At 38.8% G+C, this 19914-nt stretch overlaps 1 pseudogene across 1 annotated transcript; it reads right to left on the reverse strand.

Moving 5' to 3' along the window:
• Nucleotides 1–8191: 8191 nt before the first annotated feature.
• Nucleotides 8192–15250, reverse strand: LOC309638780 (mitochondrial carrier homolog 1 pseudogene; annotated as a pseudogene). Its single transcript has one exon. The product of its transcript is annotated as a mitochondrial carrier homolog 1 pseudogene (transcript).
• Nucleotides 15251–19914: the final 4664 nt, after the last annotated feature.

Raw genomic sequence — 19914 nt, forward strand, 5'->3', positions numbered from 1 at the left:
AAGCCAGGCAGGGTAGTTTAATGTCATGGGTTAGCAGCACTGGGCTTTGGTGACATATGGCTTGGGTTCAAAATCTGGCCAACCATTTACTAGGCTGGCTGATTTGGAGAAGTTACCTATACATGGAGCACATTTGTGGGTCCATTTGAGAATCCCCTGACTTTTGGTTCTGCTGTCTGTGAAATGTGGGTGATGCTGTTTTGCTGAGGAGCTTAATGAAGCCATTTGTGTGTGTGAATTCAGCCTGATGGTGACACGAAAAATAGATCGTTTTCTTTCCCTCCATTGCTGTACTCTGACCTATTCTTTGATATCTCCCTCTCAGTCTTTTCATGAGGCATTCTCTCACTTTTTATTGCCTTTAACAATAAGGACAGTATTATTTTCAGCCATTAAAATGTTTAGTCTAGTTTACATTAAAAATCTACATAAACAATCAAAAGAGTGAGATGAGCTATTTTAATATATATAATTACATATTAATTTATATATAACTATATAATATAATTTATATAACATATTAATATATATTTATAATATATTAATATGTATTATGTATTTCAAATACATATATTATATATATTATACATCTTGTAACAATATATAACAAATGATTCACCCAGAATATATAATATATTCATGTATATTATATTTATATAATATATATATTTTAAACATTTATTTATTTCATTATTTATTTTATTTTTGGCTGCATTGGGTCTTCATTGTTGTGCACGGGCTTTTCTCTAGTTGTGGAGAGGGGGGATACTCTTCGTTGTGGTGCGTGGGCTTCTCATTGTGATGGCTTCTCTTGTTGTGGAGCATGGTCTTTAGGTCACATGGGATTCAGTAGTTGTAGCACTTGGGTTCAGTAGTTGTGGCTCACAGACTCTAGAGCTCAAGCTCAGTAGTTGTGGCGCATTGGCTTAGTTTCTCCGTGGCTTGTGGGATCTTCCCGGACCAGGGGTCGAATCCATGTCCCCTGGATTGGCAGGCAGATTCTTAACCACTGCACCACCAGGGGAGCCCCATATACTGATATATATTCATATAATATAGTTTTATAATGTATTAGTATATTATATATTTCAAATATGTATATTATATATTTCCTACATGTATATTATAGGACTACGTATATTATACATATTATGTATCATATGTATTATGTATAATTATATATTATACATATTATAATAATATTATAATATTGTACATATTATGTATAACTATACATAATAATACATATTATGCATAATTATACATATTATGTATATTAACGATATATTAATATATTATACATTGATTTTAATATATAATATATAATATGTTATTTTGACATATTATAACACATATATATTTAATATATATTAAATATACATTATATATAATATAAATATATTATATATTTTAATATATTATTATACATTATCAATATATTATTATAACACATATATATTTAATATATTATTATGACACATTATTATTATTTTATTATTTTAATATATTATTATAACATACAATATATTATTTATTATAATAATATCTCAAAATATTATATATTATATATTAAACATATTACATATTAAACAAATATATATTATATATTATATATAATATATGAATATATTATATATTCTTATAATATAGTTATATATTGTATTAATATATTTTATATTTCAAACATATATATTATATAATATATAATATATTATAGAAATAGTTTTATATTTAATATATTTATATGTAATAAATTTATATTAATATATTTATATTATTAAATTTATATTTATAAAACATATAAAATATATTAATACAATTTGTATTATATAATATTTCCATATATATTTTATAGATTGTATATATTTGAAATATATAATATATTAATATATTATCTATATTAACATATTATATTTTGAAATATATATTATATAATATATATGACAAATTACTCACCCAGCATATATAAAGCACTTCTACAAATCAGTGAGAAAAAAAGCAACCCAATAGAAAAATGAGCAAATGACTTGAACAGACACTTCATAAAAGAGTATATCCCACTGGCCGATAAATTTATGAAAAGCTTCTTAAATTCATTAATCACCAGAAAAATGCAAATTAAAACTACAGTGAGATACTACTATATAGGTACCAGAATAGTACCTATTTATTTTATAAAAAGGCAAAAGTGATCATGTATTGAGAATATAGAACAACAGGAAATTTCAATCAGCTGCTGATGGGAACATAAATTGATTTTCCCAACATGGGAATACTCTTTGGCAATATCTATTAAAATTAGACTTAAGCATATGCCATGACCCAGCAAACCCCCTCCTAGGCGTAGACCCCACAGAAATGCATACACATATGTTCACAAAAGGCATTCTCTGCAAAGTTTATAGCCCCACAGTGGCCCCAAACTGGAATCTATCCAAATTCTCACACAATCAAATATTATATGACAATGCAAATCAATGATTTACAACTCAGCAAGAACATGGATAGATCTCATAAGTGTAATATTGAGTGAAAGAAGTCAGTCCCCCAAAGACTACATATTCTATGATTCAATTTGCAATTTGTTTGAAGTACAGAAACAGAAAAAACTAATCTATAACATTGGAGGTCATTTTTTGGGAGAGTAATAACTGAATTGAAGGAGGGCAAGAAGGAGACTCTTCTGTTTCTTGACTGGGATGCTAGTTATACAGTGTGTTCCGTTTGTGAAAATTTATCAAACTATGCACTCATGTATGTGTATTTTTCTGTATGTCCCTCTTCAGTAAAATTCTCTTCTTTTCCCCACGGCTCTGGAATATTTTTCACTTATCCTTACCTTGCTTTTCTGTACCTTCCCGTATCACCTACCCATTCTTTTTACACTCCTATTATTCTTGAGCTCTGGGATGCTACAGTCCAGAGCCCAAGGAGACCTGGGCTGGGGTAGACTCTTCCCCATTCTCCCCACCTCCCAGACACACTCTGTACATCCAGGTAGACCTCTCTCTGCAGCTCTAGTCCTTGGTCCTACGAACCATCTTGGGGATTCCTGAACACATTACACACCAGGATCTTCTTGTGCTCTGCAGCCCTCCCACCTACCTGATGTGGGGAAAATCATGACATGGCCTGCACAAAACTTTTGAGAAACATTCAAAATTTAATGCAGAATCTGATCAGCCATAACCAGAATGTGAGTGATTCTTTACATCCAAAGGCCTGAGTTCTTCAACAGATCAATTGTAAAGAAAAACATGGTTTGGGTTCTATGGAGTAAAATAGACCTTCAAGGAATATCGAATTAAAACAAATAGGCAAGAATAAACTACCATGTCTAGGGATGCACTAAAATTATTTTTTAAAAATACACACAAAAATGATTACTATACCATCAGGGTAATGGTTACCTGCTGGGTGTGGGATGGGGGGAAAGAGTCGTGATTGGGATGGGCACGTGGATGGAGCTTCTGGGGTGCATTGGTGTGCTGGTTAGTTTTATGTGTCAACTTGGCTAGACTACAATGCCAAGTTATTTGGTTAAACATTATCTAGATGTTTCTTTGAAGGCGTTTTTCTGACGAGCCTAACATTTAAATCAGTAGGCTTCGAGTAAAGCCAATTACCCTCTATAACGCGAGTCCACCTCATCCAATCAGTTGAAGGCCTTAATAGAAAGAGACTGCCCTCTCCCAAACCAAAAACTCTTTATGGTTACCAAAGGGGAAAGCGGGGAGGAGGGATAAATTCAGAGTTTGGGATTAGCAGATACATACTGCTATACATAAAACAGGTAAACAACATGGTCCTACTGTATAGCACAGGGAATTATAATCAATATCTTGTAATAACCTATGATGGAAAAGAATCTGAAAGAAAACCCATATATATATATATATAGTCTTTGCTATATATATATATATATATATATAGTCTTTGCTATACACCAGAAACTAACACAACATTGTAAGCCAACTATACTTCAATTTTTAAAAAAATTAAGGTTAAAAAAAAATTGAAGAAAGAATTCTGCTAGAAGATGCCTTCAGACTCAAACTGAAGCATCAACTCCTTCCTACGTCTGCAGGCACTGCCCTACTTTGCAGACTTTGGACTTGCCAGATTCCACAATCACATGAGCTAAATTGATTGCCGCTATAGGCTACAAGCTAGGCAATGGACTAAGTGCTGAATATACAAAAATAAAAAAGCCATAAACTTGAGTTTAAGTACCTTTCCTTTGAGGATGGATGGGGACACAAAGCTGATTCTCTGCTCACTTCCTTTCTTTATCACCATTACCTGAAGGCAAAAGATCTTCTTTTGGGAACACATGCTAAAAATAAATTGACTCCTGTTAGTCCCTTTTGGGCAATTGGTTGCCTAAGGTCAATGTCTTTGTGTGAAAAGTGCATAAAATTGCTGTCAGGAGGGATAAACATAGGATATTAAAAGTTAACGTAAACAGGACTTCCCTGATGGCACAGTGGTTGGGAGTCCACCTGCCAATGCAGGGGACGTGGGTTCGCGCCCTGGTCCGGGAGGATCCCACATGCCTCGGAGCAGCTAAGCCCATGGGCCACGAGTGCTGAGCCTGTGCTCTGGAGCCCACGAGCCACAACTACTGAGCCCGCTTGCCTAGAGCCCGTGCTCTGCAATGGGAGAAGCCACCGCAATGAGAGGCCCACACACTGCAGCGAAGAGTGGCCCCCACTCGCCGCAACTGGAGAAAGGCTGCACGCAGCGACGAGGACCCAATGCAGCCAAAACATAAATAAATAAATGTATTAAAAAAAAAAGTTAATGTAAACAAAGATCACAGGTTTAACTCAATGTTAACTGGAGTCTCCTGGTTCCTTAAAATCTAGACAGGATTGCTTCCAACACCTAGGTCGTGGTTTTTAGAAGTCCAAAGCTCTTCTTTTATTTCATATTTTAATTTTGAAGGATACTTTTGCTGGATATAGGATTCTTTGTTGATAATCTTTCTCTTTCAGGAATTTAAATATGTCATCCCACTAAAGCTCTTCTTAAATGTTCTCTTTTACTCTATTATGTGGGAATGGGAATTTTTCATCTCCCATGTGGCACATCTCCTGATCCTGCCTCCAAAGGAACTACAAATCAAGAGTTTTATTGCATGTTTTAGGGATTACTGGGAAGGGTTCCATTAGATACTATAGAGCAAATAACTGGAGTATACTAAAAAATTTTATTAAAACATTTTTTTCACCACTTTCATCATCATGTAGCACTTGTAGCAGAATTCTCAGCATCTTGCCAGTTCCTCAGTGGGCTGAGTTAAAATCCTCTCCTTGTCTCCTGGTGAGAATTTTATCACTCACCTTTTGTGGTCTCCATTTCTGCCATCCCACATGCACACAGCCATCTTCTACACCAGTGGGGCTATTTTCCCAAGACCTGCACCCACTCTGGGTGAGAGATTGTTCACAGCCCTCACCTAGGAGAATAGCCAAATCCAGCCTTGGAGACAGTTTTCTTCACCCCAGTTCACCTCCACTCTCCAAAACATCCTCACAAGAAAACAGACAAGTTGAGTTTGATTAAATAAGGCCTGACCACAGTTTCCCAATGATTATTAGAACCAGAAGAGTCAGGGATAAAATGTCAAAAAATTGTTGAGACGAGAGAGATAGAGCGACCTTCTTCTTCTGTGCTCTGAGGAGGGACCTTACATCTTTGCATTTCCAGTTGCTTCTTCTTGAAATGTATTCCCAGACTCCCTTCTGCCTAGGAACATGTTTCTTCTTCTTCTCCTTCTCTTTCTTCTTCTTCTTCTTTCAGTGTTTCTTCTATTATAAACAACTTGAGAAATCTTTCAAAGTTAGCTCCAGAAATTTCATCACTGTCTACCATGATTTCTTCTAGCCTTTCTTTCTCTCTCTAATAAAGTAGTTATTTTAAGACAATATGATTTGAGTGTGACTACCTTTCCTACTAAACTGTGAATTATTTGCGATTTAGGACCATGCCTGGTCACAGGATTTTTTCCGAAGCAGTGTGTGTTTCTTAAGGTTGTAAATAATGGAAAGATGGCATTTAAGAGGAAGTTGTGTTGATTCACATATGAGTTGTCCCAGAAGGTTCATGGTTTTTTTGTTTTTTAAAAATTTTATTTATTTTTGGCTGCACTGGGTCTTTGTTACCGCACGTGGGTTTTCTCTAGTTGCGGCAAGCAAGGGCTACTCTTTGTTGTGGTGAGTGGGCTTCTCATTGCAGCAGCTTCTCTTGTTGCAAAGCACAGGCTCTAGGCATGTGGGCTTCAGTAGTTGTGGTATGCGGGCTCAGTAGTTGTGGCTCGAGGGCTCTAGAGTGCAGACTCAGCAGTTGTGGTGCACCGGCTTAGTTGCTCCGCAACATGTGGGATCTTCCCAGACCAGGGCTCGAACCTGTGTCCCCTGCATTGGCAGGCAGATTCTTAACCACTGCGCCACCAGGGAAGTCCCCAGCAAGTTCATGTTTTGAAATGATCCAATGTAAGCTTTCTTACAATTAAAGAAGAAAATTTAGCCTTATAAAGGAAAGCACCTAAAACTCTGGCCAGTGTACCTTTCTTTACACAAGAAACAGATGATTTAGTGGCTTCAGGAACTGCTATCTTTCTACTATTTTAAGTTATTAGGAGAGACTGCAAGTGTGGATAAAGATGTTGCAAAGATATTTTCCCATGTTTTAAAAAAATCGTGGGTGTGGAATCCCAGGTACTATTGTATTTGTAGGGAAGATAAGACTTTTCCTCTGTCTTCTTAGGTTGTGTAATAAGGCCTGTAAATTAAACTGACAAAAGGCAGATTAACAGGAGGAAAAACATAACAAATTTTACTTGATGTTAATATTTTATGTGGCATGAAAGCCTTCATAGAAAAGAAAGAGATATTGTAAGAATGGGATAGACCTGGAAACTGACATGCCATGTTAACAAAGAACAGTTTGCTGTGGAGACCAGACATTACAAAGGGAAAAGGGGCTGGGCTGGTGCTGCCAAATTGTGGGAAAGTTAGGAAATATGTGGGGGAAACTAATGGAAGATAAAGGTTATTTTAGTAGGTTTGTTTGCACAGATTCATCGTGGCGTCAACTTTTCGTGTCTGGAGATAAGAATGTTCTCTTCTTCCTGGTGCAGGGAGAGTACTTTTCTCATATGAAATTGTATGTCCTGCTTTTAGGTGGAAAGAGGGAGGTCAGAGACCCCTTCCTGCACCTGCTTTTCCTCAAGTGTATGCAGCTCAAAATAATCCATATAGCAGGATGGCATATTTGGGAGTGACATGTTCTGATCCCCTTCAGAGTGTAGGGGTTTTTTTTCCCGCAAATCACCACCAATACATTTATTTGAGGGAGAAAAGGTCAAATCTTATTAGGAACTTTTAAACTGGTAGGACTAGAGACCCTGATCTGCCTAACTTCTGGGTGTTCACAGCTGCATGGGTGACCAGGTCCTGCACATGAGGCGTCACCATGAAACTGATGAAGAGGGGGACACGTTCTGAGCAGTCACACGATGTCCCATTCAGAAGGTGCTGCCTTCTTCTTCTCAGAAAAGTAGTGCTGAGAAAAATGAAAACAGAACCTAGCCAGGACTTCCTAGCACACGCCCGGACGTGATGGTGGCCTCCTGAAAGGGGATCACACCCTTTTTACAAAGTAGGAAAGCGATGCTCCCAGATGAGCTGAAAGATGAGAGCTGGGGCCAACTCGAGGGGTGTGAATGGGGGGTGGGACCTGACCCCCTGAGTCTTTGCCCTTCTGACCTGGGCCTCCACAAGCCATTCTCTGGCCCCAGCACAAGGCAGACTTGGCAAATCTGCAATGGAAGGGGATTCTGCCCCAATTCTTCAGCGCCACCCCACTTCCTCAGGTCTAACAGTGACCAAGCCACTGGGTGCAGGCTCACCTCCACCCATCCCCTGCTTCTGTGCAGACACATGGCAAATATGGAACCCAGAGCCCAGCTGGGCTGGAGCACATCTAGGTGTTGCTGGGTTGGTCATGTAACAGGTGTCTGGAGATGATCAGGCCTCATCCACAGTGGCCAGGCTGAGATAGTGTGGGCTTGTGTTTCTTTTTTTTTAAATTGAAGTACAGTTAATTTACAATGTTGTGTTAGTTTCATGGAAGTTAGTTTCAATGTTGTGTACAGCAGAATGATTCGGTTATATATATATATGTATTCTTTTTCAGATTCTTTTCTATTAAAGGTTAATACAAGATATTGAGTATAGTTCCCTGTGCTGTATTTTGTTCTTTGGTCTTTGTTGTTTAAGAGACAGTGTTTTTTGAGGTGGTTCGGGGTACTCCAGGGCAAAGCATGATGGCACCTGGTGGTGGAAAGGCAGGCTGGAGCCGCGGAAAGGCTCGCCCTGCCCACTCAGGTCCTTCCAGCAGTGGATCCGGATTTGAACTCTGGGGCCCAGCCTGCAGCCATGAGATCGCCCACCAGCAGGAAGGGGTAGGTCGGTATGCCACTGCCACCCCCATGGGGTAGCTTAGGATGGATGACCAGGGCCTGGCTGAAGCTGTCATCCACCAGGTAGGCACTGAGGAGGTGGCCAGCAGGTTACAGCCCTGCAAGAAAACCGCATCTTCCAGGATGTGAGGGATTAAGCTGACAAAGAGTCCCAGCAGCCCCTCGTCTTTGAAAATCTTCCCAATGGAGCTGAACTCTCCACTGTACTTGGTCTCCAGTCCCACAAAATGGACCGTGCAGCTATTGAGATGACACGTAAGGGGTGAGCCAATATGCGGGACATGCCCTGCATCATCATCAGGTAGGAGGTCTCCTTCACCACAGTCTTCAGAGAAGTCTTCGTGTCATCCTTGCTGGAAACCTGCTCGATATCATCCGGAGAGAAAATCTTCTTCATGCTGCCCAGGGTCATGATGGAGAGGGCAGTGGACGTCAGCCAGCAGCTCAGGCCTCGGAACAGCCTACCTTCCCATCCACTTGCACAATGTCCTTGGCGTAGGTGAAGAAGGTCGGAGGGTAGAGGACCTTCCTCCCCAGCACATTGGTCTCAACGGTGTGGGCACTGGCTCACGACCCATCTGATGGGCAGCTCCATGTAGAGCAGTTGGTGACCGAGCTCTGTCACCCCTGCGCCCAGCACCATGAAAAGAGCTTGGTGGTGGGGTCTTGGTCCCCAGAGCCCAGGCCCCCCAACGCGCTGTCCATCCTGCCGGCTGAAGGTGGCGGATGTGCGAGGATATGCAAGGAAGCACGAGGTTGCACTGGGATGCTCGGGGAGGCGCGGGGAGGCACGGGGGATGCGTGGGTGGTGGATACAGATCCTGGTTTCGACCCTGCCTCTGCTCCGGCTCCGGCTCCGGTTCCCACCATCCCCAGCACTGCCGCGAGCCCACCTTATGGTTTTAATTTTGATGAAACTGGCTTCTATTAAAATCAAATGTGTTCAGGCCCTACATCGCTGAGGAGGACATGTGGGAGGAGAGCAAACTCCAAGGTATAGGGCTTGCGAAAGAGGGTAGGTTCAAATGATGCTAGAGATTTACTTGTGTTAATAATTTTTATTAAGATTATTAGTGTGTGTGTGTTAAAGTTCTATTCCAAAGTTTCTTAAGTTTTTATTGAACTGCCTCCAATCCTATTTTTTCCCATAATACAGGATGCAAAAATTTTCAGTAAAATGTATTTAATGTTAGAGCAGAAACGCATGTATCTGCAATTCCTAGCAAAAAGAAAGTTCTCAAAAATATTTGCTAATTGGGCAGGCATTATAACTCTGAGAGTTTATTCCCAGAACATTTTACCTAAGTGTCTCTTATTTATAGCTGAGCTCACCTTATCTCAGATTCCTAAAGAATTATCTACCTTGACAGTCGCAATTCCTTTGTGAAATAAACCATTCCTGTTTCTCATTATGCCTTATTTATTCTCCTCCCAGCATGACCTCTTAATTACGTGTGTATCTGTGTTTCCCATTAGACTTTGAGTTCTGCCAGACCGGGTATCTGGTAGGCACTCCACAAACACAAATCGTTGAATGAATGTATCAGTGTTAGGTGAATGTTTGTATCACTTGCCAACCTAGAATCTTAATTTCTCTTGGGAGAGATAGAAAAATGACAAGGTGTATCCATCAACAGCAGGGAAGCTATTTCTAATGTCTTGCATTTATTAAGTAATACATATGGACAAATGTTTTAATATAATCCTCATAACTATATCATATCAAAGAGTACTTTTATTGCCCCCATTTCATAGATGAGGAAACTAAAACTGAGAGGGATTACACCATCCTTCCCAACATCAAACAGCCAATAAGTGTCAGAGCTGGGGCTGATACCCAGGTGGTCTGATTTCATGCCAGCTCTTAACTGGCATGCTATATTATCTCCAAATTTCAACAACATTATTTCAATGTCAGTGTTGTACAAATGTGTGTGTATGTGTGAATGCTGTGTTTCATCATAACCAAAGATGTTAAAGAACCTATAACTCTGAGTGACTCCAGAATATTTCCCTCATTGGATGTAACTGTCTTCAGAGTCTCCTCTTTTTTCTAGAAGGAACAGAGGACTTATTTTAACCAACCACATTCAGACTTATGAACTCATTCTGTCTAACCTGGAGTTGTAGTTTGCCATCCTCAGTAAGTCTAACCACCTGAACCACACCACCTTTTCGTGCTTAAGAAACCCAGATTCCTCGGGCTCCCTCCTCCTCAGCCATTCTGTGGATGTCTTCTCTGCTGTTTTCTCTTGCCAAGGAAATAAACTCAACAAAAACTTTCCCTTCCTCTTTCCACCCCCTCCTCCTTCTTCTTCTTCTTTTTTTTTTAAAAGCTCTGATAGTCTTTGATTTATTCTTTGATAGTGTGCAGTGCTGTGCGAGAATATTCCAGAAGGATATTCACCACCATTAGATCCCAAATGCCAGGTTTAGAAAGTTTACTCTTTTTCAATCTCAGTCAAATAATTAGACTAATCTACTTTGCTTCTGAAATACCATAAACTCATATAGATTGAGACATAGCGAAAATTATGTCAGTGAGTGACAAAATGACGTAAGAAAATGCAGCGTCCAAGTTCTGTAGAGGAGTGTACAGTCATCAGAAGCAGGTCAGCAAGATGTTGCCTCATGGAAGCCCTTTGGGAAACTGTTCTAAAGGAAGGACTCAGAATTAACCAGTTAACCAATGGTTTATAAATGGTTTCTACTTGAGGCTGTAGTGGTACTAAAAAAAATTGGAAAATTTGAAAAAATTTAAAAACAGGGTATTCTCTTAAGTAAGCTAAAATAGGCCCCCACCCCAAATAATCCCCTGAATAACCCCAAAATAATCTGGGTTATTCTGGTATTTTCAGAGCCAAGTTTTTATCCATAAACTTCCATTTAATTCTTTCCCAAGTAATTGAAAATTCAACATTTGGGAGCCTGTGTTCTTAAGGTTTATTCTATCTGTTATGTAGAAAGTAGAGTTTGTGTGTATGTGTTTGTGAGAGAGGGCAGGCATGTAGGAACACGTGTGTATGTACACTTACGTGTATGTCATGTAGATCACTGCATTCCGTACAAAAGTATTCTTATAAAAAAGAAGAAAACTGGAGAAACACACTTATGTAACTCCCCTATGCATATTTTAAAGGGATTTTTTTGGTTTGTTTGTTTGCATATTTGTTTTCTCTGTATATCTGAATTGTGATAGCTATTCAAAGTTTTTTTGAACAGTTTGGCTGAATAAATGAGGAAAGAAGAGTGAGAATAAAGACGAGTGGGTATAATCTGTGATTTTGTGGGAAACCAGAAGGCAACTTTAAAGATTTTTCTCAATTTGGGTTGTATAAGGAAATGGTGCCCTTTACAATATGCTATGCTTTGAAGCTGGTATTTCAGAGAATTTTTCCTCCTTTAAATTGGATAATTTATAAATGAATGCTCCCAGAGGAACTCTTGAAATCAAAGAAAAACATAGGCTGCCGGAAAATTGATTTGTCACCAGTACTTTTTAGCCTAAATATTTTTCAAATTTGATAATGACTTGATTTTAAAATTTCATACGCTGAACATCAGGAATATACAAATAATGTAGATGGGAGGGATGGACGTGGTGAAGGTGTCTCCTGGGGAAATGTTTCAGCCACATCTCTCATATCATCTCATGGAAATAGGTCATTACTTGCAGTTGTACTTACATACCTCTGTTTTAATATTCGGTTCAAGTTGGGAAAGGAGGAAAACAAAATTCATGCTGGACTTGTGATCATCACGTGCTGTGTCGTGTTTTCTGGATGTCTGGGTAGATCTGATTTAATTCTCAAGGCAATCCTGAGAGCAAAGTGGTGCCGTGATTCTACAGATGGGGAAGAGGAGGCAGAGAGAGGCTGGAGAGATTATTCACAATGAAGTTTTTTTAATAACCATTTTTTAAATTGAAGTATGGTTAATTTACAATGCTGTGTTAGTTTCAGGTATACAACAAAGTGATTCAGTCATATATATTCAGTTATATATATATATTCAGTTATTATATATATAGTCTTTTTCAGATTCTTTTCCATTATAGGTTATTACAAGATATTGAATATAGTTCCCTGTGCTATGCAGTAGGTCCTTGTTGTTTATCTATTTTATATATAGTAGTGTGTATCTGCTAATCCCAAACTCCTAATTCATCTAACCCCCTCCCCCGCTATCCCCTTTGGTAACCATAAGTTTGTTTGTTTTCTATGTCTATGAGTCTATTTCTGTTTTGTAAATAAGTTCATTTATATCATTTTTTAAAGATTCCACATATAGGTGATACCATATGATATTTGTCTTTGTCTGTTTGACTTATTTCACTTAAGTGGATAATCTCTATGTCCATCCATGTTGCTGCAAATGGCATGATTTCATTCTTTTTCATGGCTGAGTGATGAAGAAATGAAGTTTTAAAAGGTTTTTATGGCTCTTTCCAACTCTTTCCACTGTAGAAGCAGTTCTCAAACTTGAAGGAGCATGACAGTTCCCCGGAGCGCTTATTAAATACAGGTCACTGGGCTCCACCCTCAGACCTGCTGATTCAGTGGTTCTGTGGTGCAGCTGAGAATCTGCATTTCTAACAAGTGCCCAGGTGGTGTTGTAGCTGATCCTGGGGCCACACTTTGAGAACCAGTGTCCTATAACAGAGGATGGGATCTCTAAACCCATATTAGTCATGCCCTGTTAATAAAAAGTGAGTATCCAGTGCCTGATTGGAATCTTGAAAATCTGCAGCCTGATGTGCTTTTTTGCTCCTCAGATACAGTGTGTGTGCCCTTGGGGAGTGCGGTGGTTTGCCTGGGGGTCCTCAAAGCTGCAGGGTAAACACAATGCATCTTTAAGGAGTAACGGTTTTCTTTGACGCTAAACAGTTTAACATGCTATTTTTATATTAAAACAAACACACAGCTGGGCTATAGAGGAGAATACAAATTCATATGCATCCCTGAGATAAAGCTCTAGATTTCAAAGAAAGTCTGCCCTTGTGGTAGACAGCTTTAGGCTATGTTTCCACTCTCAGAGGGTACAAGTTGGCTGTCCTCTGGCAATGAGAGAGTTTAGCTGAAGAAAAAAAGAGGTTACTTTATGTTGCTATTAAATACTTTCTTGACCTGAGAGTTTCTGTTTCTGGATTCAGATTCTAGTCTCTCCCTGATCTGATATTCCCCAGGGTCTAGCCTTCAGGAACAGGTACACAGGCCTTTTTCTGAGGACATACAGAAAGTTGAAATTACTATTTTAGCACTGGATGCTATAAACTTCAAACTAAAAACAATATAGTAGCACAGGGAACTATATTCAATATTCTGTGACAAACCATAATGGAAAAGAATATGAAAAAGAATATATATATATGTGTGTGCGTGTGTGTGTGCACGTGTGTATAACTGAGTCACTTTGCTGTACAGCAGAAATTAACACAACATTGTAAATCAACTATACTTCAATAAAATCTAAAAAAAAATAAGGAAATTAAGTATATTTTAAGCCTCTTTTCTTCATGGAGGAAAATAATTCAAAGTCAGCTTGGGGTGATGTCTTCCTTCACTGTGGATCCTAGAAAAATCTGGGATTCATTGCATAGGTATGTGCATGACACCTCCCCCCCCCGCCCAGCAAACACATAAGTTCCTAAGTCAGGGGCCCTTTCCCAGGCTGCACTGTCCATCTGGAGCGAGTGCCCTGCTTTACACCAAGCACAAGCGCAGGGCCCTTTCTTTGGTCCCCAGTTTACAGCTTTGCTAAGGGCAGTGGCACTTACTTACCCCCTCTTAGAAGTTCTCTCACTACTGGTTTTGTTTGACCCACAAGCTGACAATGGTTTTGCAGTTTTAAATGGTTGAAAAAGATCAAAGCAGGAATAATGTTTCATGACACATGAAAATTATAAGAAATTAAAATTTCTATGATAAGAAAGGCAGTTTCCATAAATAAAGTTTTATTGGAACACAGCCACACTCATTCCATTTTATTGTCTACAGCAGCTTTTGGCTGCCTTCCCACTACAAGAACAGACATGAGTAGTTGTGGCTGAGACTTTGTAGCCCACAGAGCCAAAAAATAGATACTGTTTGCCAGAAAAAGTTTACAGATTCCTGCTCTAGACTGTGCAGGAGGCAGGCACATTCTGTACATCTTAGATACAGAATCAGACCAGGTCCCCGCTTATCCTCCCTAGAATAGGTTCTCTCATCTCTCTGTCCTTCCTTCGAGGAAAGCTTTGGTAGCTGGTGGTTGTCTGAATGCCTGACAGCTCTGCAACAAAAACAGTGATGTGTCCTGAAAATAGGGTGTCCAGGCTCAGAACTCAAGGCTTTTAGAGATGAGGGAGGGAAAATTATCTCGTTTATTTTTATGCCAGTATTTTTTAAAACCCTAAATTAATGTCAGTACATTTTCTTAACCTAATTCTTTTTTTAAATTTTTAATCTTATTGAAGTATAGTTGATTTGCAATGTTGTGTTAATTTCTGGTGTACAGCAAAGTGATTCATTTATACATATATATATTCTTTTTCATATTATTTTCCATTATAGTTTATCCCAAGATATTGAATATAGTTCCCTGTGCTATGCAGCAGGACCTTATTGTTTATCCATCCTGTATATACTAGTTTGCATCTGCTAATCCCAAACTCCCAGTCCTTCCCTCCCCCAAGCCCCCTCCTCTTTGGCAACCACAAGTCTGTTCTCTATGTCTGTGAGTCTGTTTTGTTTTCGTAGGTAAGTTAAATTGTGTCATTTAAAAAAAAAAATTTATTTATTTATGGCTGCGTTGGGTGTTCGTTGTGGCGCGCAGGCTTTCTGTTGTGGTGAAACAGAAAGTTGCGGCGAGCGGGGGCTACTCTGCGTTGCCGTAAGGGGGGTGTCTCATTGCGGTGTTTTCTCTTGTTGCGGAGCACTGGCTCCAGGGGCGCGGGCTTCAGTAATTGTGGCTCGCTGGCTTTAGAGTGCAGGCTTAGTAGCTGTGGCACACGGGCTTAGTTGCTCCACGGCATGTGGGATCTTCCTGGACCAGGGCTCGAACCCGTGTCCCCTGCATTGGCAGGTGGATTCTTAACCACTGCACCACTAGGGAAGTCCCCAACTGTGTCATATTTTAGATTACACATATAAGTGATATCATATTTACCCTGATTCATAAAGTCTTTGTGAGGAAAGGCTCTGAGAAAATAGGAATGGATTTGGGGTTTGCCCTTTATCCCATCAATGCAATAAAGCACAACGGGTAAAGAACTTTGTACAGCTCCCTAGGTGACGATGTTGGTAGTGGTACCACCTTTTCACTTTTTCTCCAAGGAGAAAAGTACTCTCTCACCAGCACCTATCTCCATCCTGTCTTCTCCCCAGAAAGCAGAGCCTGAATCAGGGCTTGTGTGCAGCTCGTTCATTACGAAGGGTGATCCTGGGAATAGGCTTGAGAGACGAAAACAGGATTAGAGGACAAGCCAAGGCAAGGGTGCATTCTTTAGTTTCTTCATCCTTAAAAAAAAGCTTTCTTGAGATATAATTAACATAACAAAAATTTCCCTCATTTAAAAGGTACAATTCAATAGTTTTAAGTATATTCAAAGTTGTGCAGCTGTCACCACAGTCAAATGTTAGAACATTTTCATTATCTCAGAAAGAAGCCTTATTCCGATTAGAAGTCACTTCCCATTTCCCCCCAACCCTCTCCCAGATCTTGGTAACCACCAATTTACTTTCTGTCTCTGTGGATTTGCTTATTCTGAAAATTTCATGTAAATGGAATCACATGAGACTGGCTTCTTTCACTTAGCATGTTTTCAACGTTCAGCCATATTGCAGAGTGTGTCAGCACTATGTTTCTTTTTACTGTAAGAAACAGTTTCTTGTATGAACAAACCACATTTTATTTATCCATTCACCAGTTGGTGGACATTAGGGTTTTCTCTATTTTTTGGCTATTATAATGATGCTAGGAACATTGGTATATTTTCCAAGTTTTTGGTGGACATATTTTCAATTTTCTTGGGTGTATTCCTATGAGTGGTATTGCTGGGTCATATGGTAACTCTATGTTTAACCTTTTGAGGGACTGCTGACCTGTTTTCCAAAGTGATTGTACCATTTTACATTCCAGCTAGCAATGTATGAGTGTTTCAATTTCCCTACATGCTTGGCAACACTTGATTTTGACCATCGTAGGAGGTGTGAATTGATATCACATTGAGGCTTTGATTTGCTTTTCCTGATGGCTAACGATGGTGAACACTTTTGCATGCTTACTGACCATTAGTATGTATTTGGAGAAAATGTCTATTCAGATCCTTTGCCCATTTTTCAACTGAGTTATTTGTCTTTTTATTATTGAATTTTAAGAGTACTTTATATATTCTAGATACGAGTATTTTTATCAGATACATGACTTGCAAGTATCTTCTCCCATTCTGTACATTGTTTTTTCACTTTCTTGATGGTATCCTTTTTTATTTACTTTTATTTTTAACATCTTTATTGGAGTATAATTGCTTTACAATGGTGTGTTAGTTTCTGCTTTATATCAAAGTGAATCAGCTATACATATACATATATCCCCATATCCTCTCCCTCCTGCGTCTCCCTCCCACCCTCCCTATCCCACCCCTCTAGGTGGTCACAAAGCACCGAGCTGATCTCCCTGTGCTATGTGGTTGCTTCCCACTAGCTATCTATTTTACATTTGATAGTGTATATATGTCCATGCCACTCTCTCACTTCGTCCCAGCTTACCCTTCCCCCTCCCCGTGTCTTCAAGTCCATTCTCTATGTCTGCATCTTTATTCCTGTCCTGCCCCTAGGTTCTTCAGAACCATTTTCTTTTCTTCTCTTTTTTTTTTAGATTCCATATATATATATATATATATATATATATATATATATGTGTGTGTGTGTGTGTGTGTGTGTGTGTGTGTGTGTGTGTGTGTGTTAGCATATGGTATTTGTTTTTCTCTTTCTGACTTACTTCACTCTGTATGACAGACTCTAGGTCCATCCACCCACTACAAATAACTCAATTTTGTTTCTTTATATGGCTGAGTAATATTCCACTGTATATATGTGCCACATCTTCTTTATCCACTCATCTGTTGATGGACACTTAGGTTGCTTCCATGTCCTGGCTATTGTAAATAGAGCTGCAATGAATATTGTGGTACATGACTCTTTTTGAATTATGGTTTTCTCAGTGTATATGCCCAGTAGTGGGGTTGCTGAGTCATATGGTAGTTCTATTTGTAGTTTTTTGAGGAACCTCCATACTGTTCTCCATAGTGGCTGTATCAATCTACATTCCCACCAACAGTGCAAGAGGGTTCCCTTTTCTACACACCCTCTCCAGCATTTATTGTTTGTAGATTTTTTGTTGTTGGCCTTGATGGTATCCTTTGAGTACAAAAGTTTTAAATTTTGATGTAGGCCAATTTATCTATCTTTTCTTCTGTCACTTGTGCTTTTGTTGTTAACTATAGGAAGGCTTTGCCTTTCCCAAAGTCATGAAGATGTACTTCTATATTTTCTTCTAAGAGTTTTAGTTTTAGCTCTTACACTTAGGTAGGTGTGTGATCCATTTTGAGTTAATTTTTGTGTATGGTGTGTGAAGAAGGGGTTACAACTTGATTCTTTTGCATTTTCATGTCTTGTTTTCCCAAAACCATTTGTTGACATACTTTTCTTTCCCTCATTGAATTGTTCCAGTACCCTTGTCAAGAATCAGTTGACCATATATGTGAGGGAATATTTCTGGATTCTCAATTCTATTCAATTGGGGTACATATCTATCCTTATGCCAGTTGCCACACTGTTTTGATTACTGTACCTTGGTAGTAAGTTTTGAAATTGGGAATATGTGCTATAGACTGAATACTTTTGTCCTCCTAAATTTATGTTAAATCCTAATGTATTTGGAGGTGAGGCCTTTGGGAGTTGCTTGGATCATGATTTATGGAATTCTCATAAATCTGATTAATGTCCTTATAAAAAAGATTCCAGAGAGCTCACTCACCCCCTTTTCACCATGTGAGGACATGGAGAAAAAAAGCCTATTTATGAACCAGGAATTGGGCTCTCACCAGACACCAAATGTGCAGGCATCTTGGACTTCACAGCTCCCAGGAGTTGAAAATTTTGGGTTTTTAAAATAATTAATTAACTAATTTATTTATTTTTGGCTGCATTGGGTCTTCGTTGCTGCGTGTGAGCTTTCTCTAGTTGCGGCAAGTGGGGGTTACTCTTTGTTGTGGTGTGCAGTCTTCTCATTGCGGTGGCTTCTCTTGTGGCAGAGCACGGGCTCTAGGCTCACAGGCTTCAGTAGTTGTGGCACACAGGCTCAGTAGTTGTGGCTTGTGGGCTTAGTTGCTCTGCAGCACGTGGGATCTTCCTGGACCAGGGCTTGAATCTGTGTCCCCTGCATTTGCAGGCAGATTCTTAACCACTCCACCACTAGGGAAGTCCCAATTTCTGTTTTTTTATAAGCAACCAGTTTATGGTATTATGTCAAAGCAGCCTAAATGGACTAAGGCAGTGAGTCTTCCAATGTTATTCATCTTCTTCAAGATTGTTTTGGCTATTCTGAGACCTTTGAATTTCCATATGAGTTTGAGGATCAGCCTGTCAATTTCTTCTGCAAATAAGCCAACTGGGATTTTGATAGGGATTGTGTTGACTCTGCAGATTGCTTTAGTGAATATTGCCATCTTAATAATATTAAGTCTTTTGATCCATGAACATGGATGTCTTTCTATTTGTTTAGCTTTTCTTTAATTTCTTTGAACAATGTTTTCTAATTTTCGAAGTGTAAATTTTATACACCTTCTGTTCAAACACTTTATGACTAAGTATTTTATTCTTTTTGATGCTATTGTAAGTGAAATTGTTTTCTTGATTTCATTTTCAGATTGTTCATTGCTAGTATATAGAAATACAGTTGTACTTTGTATATTTCTCTTGTAGTTGTGCAACCTTGCTGAACTTGTCTATTAATTCAAATAGTTTTTAGTGAGTTTCTTAGGATATTCTATATACAAGGTCATGTCATCTGAACATGCTAGAGATAACTTTACTTTTTCCTTTCCAATCCAGATGTTATTTATTTCATTTTCTTGTCTGATTGCCCGCCTAGCACCTCCAGTACAATTTGGAATAGAAGTGAGGAAAGTGAACATCCTTGTCTTGTTCCTGATCTTAAGGAAAAAGCTCTCATTTTTTTACCATTAAGTTTGATGTTAGCTGTTGGTTTTTCATAAATGCTCTTTATCAGATTGAGAAACTTGCCTTCTATTCCTAATTTGTTAAATCTTTTAATCATGAGAGAATATTGCATTTTGTCAAATGTTTTTTCTTCATCTTTTGGGATGATTATGTGGCTTTTGCCCATTTTTTTCTATTTTTATGGAATATTACATTGATTGATTT

The sequence above is a fragment of the Balaenoptera physalus genome (genome assembly GCF_965194825.1).
Source record: "Balaenoptera physalus genome assembly, chromosome: 11".
NCBI lineage: Eukaryota > Metazoa > Chordata > Mammalia > Artiodactyla > Balaenopteridae > Balaenoptera > Balaenoptera physalus.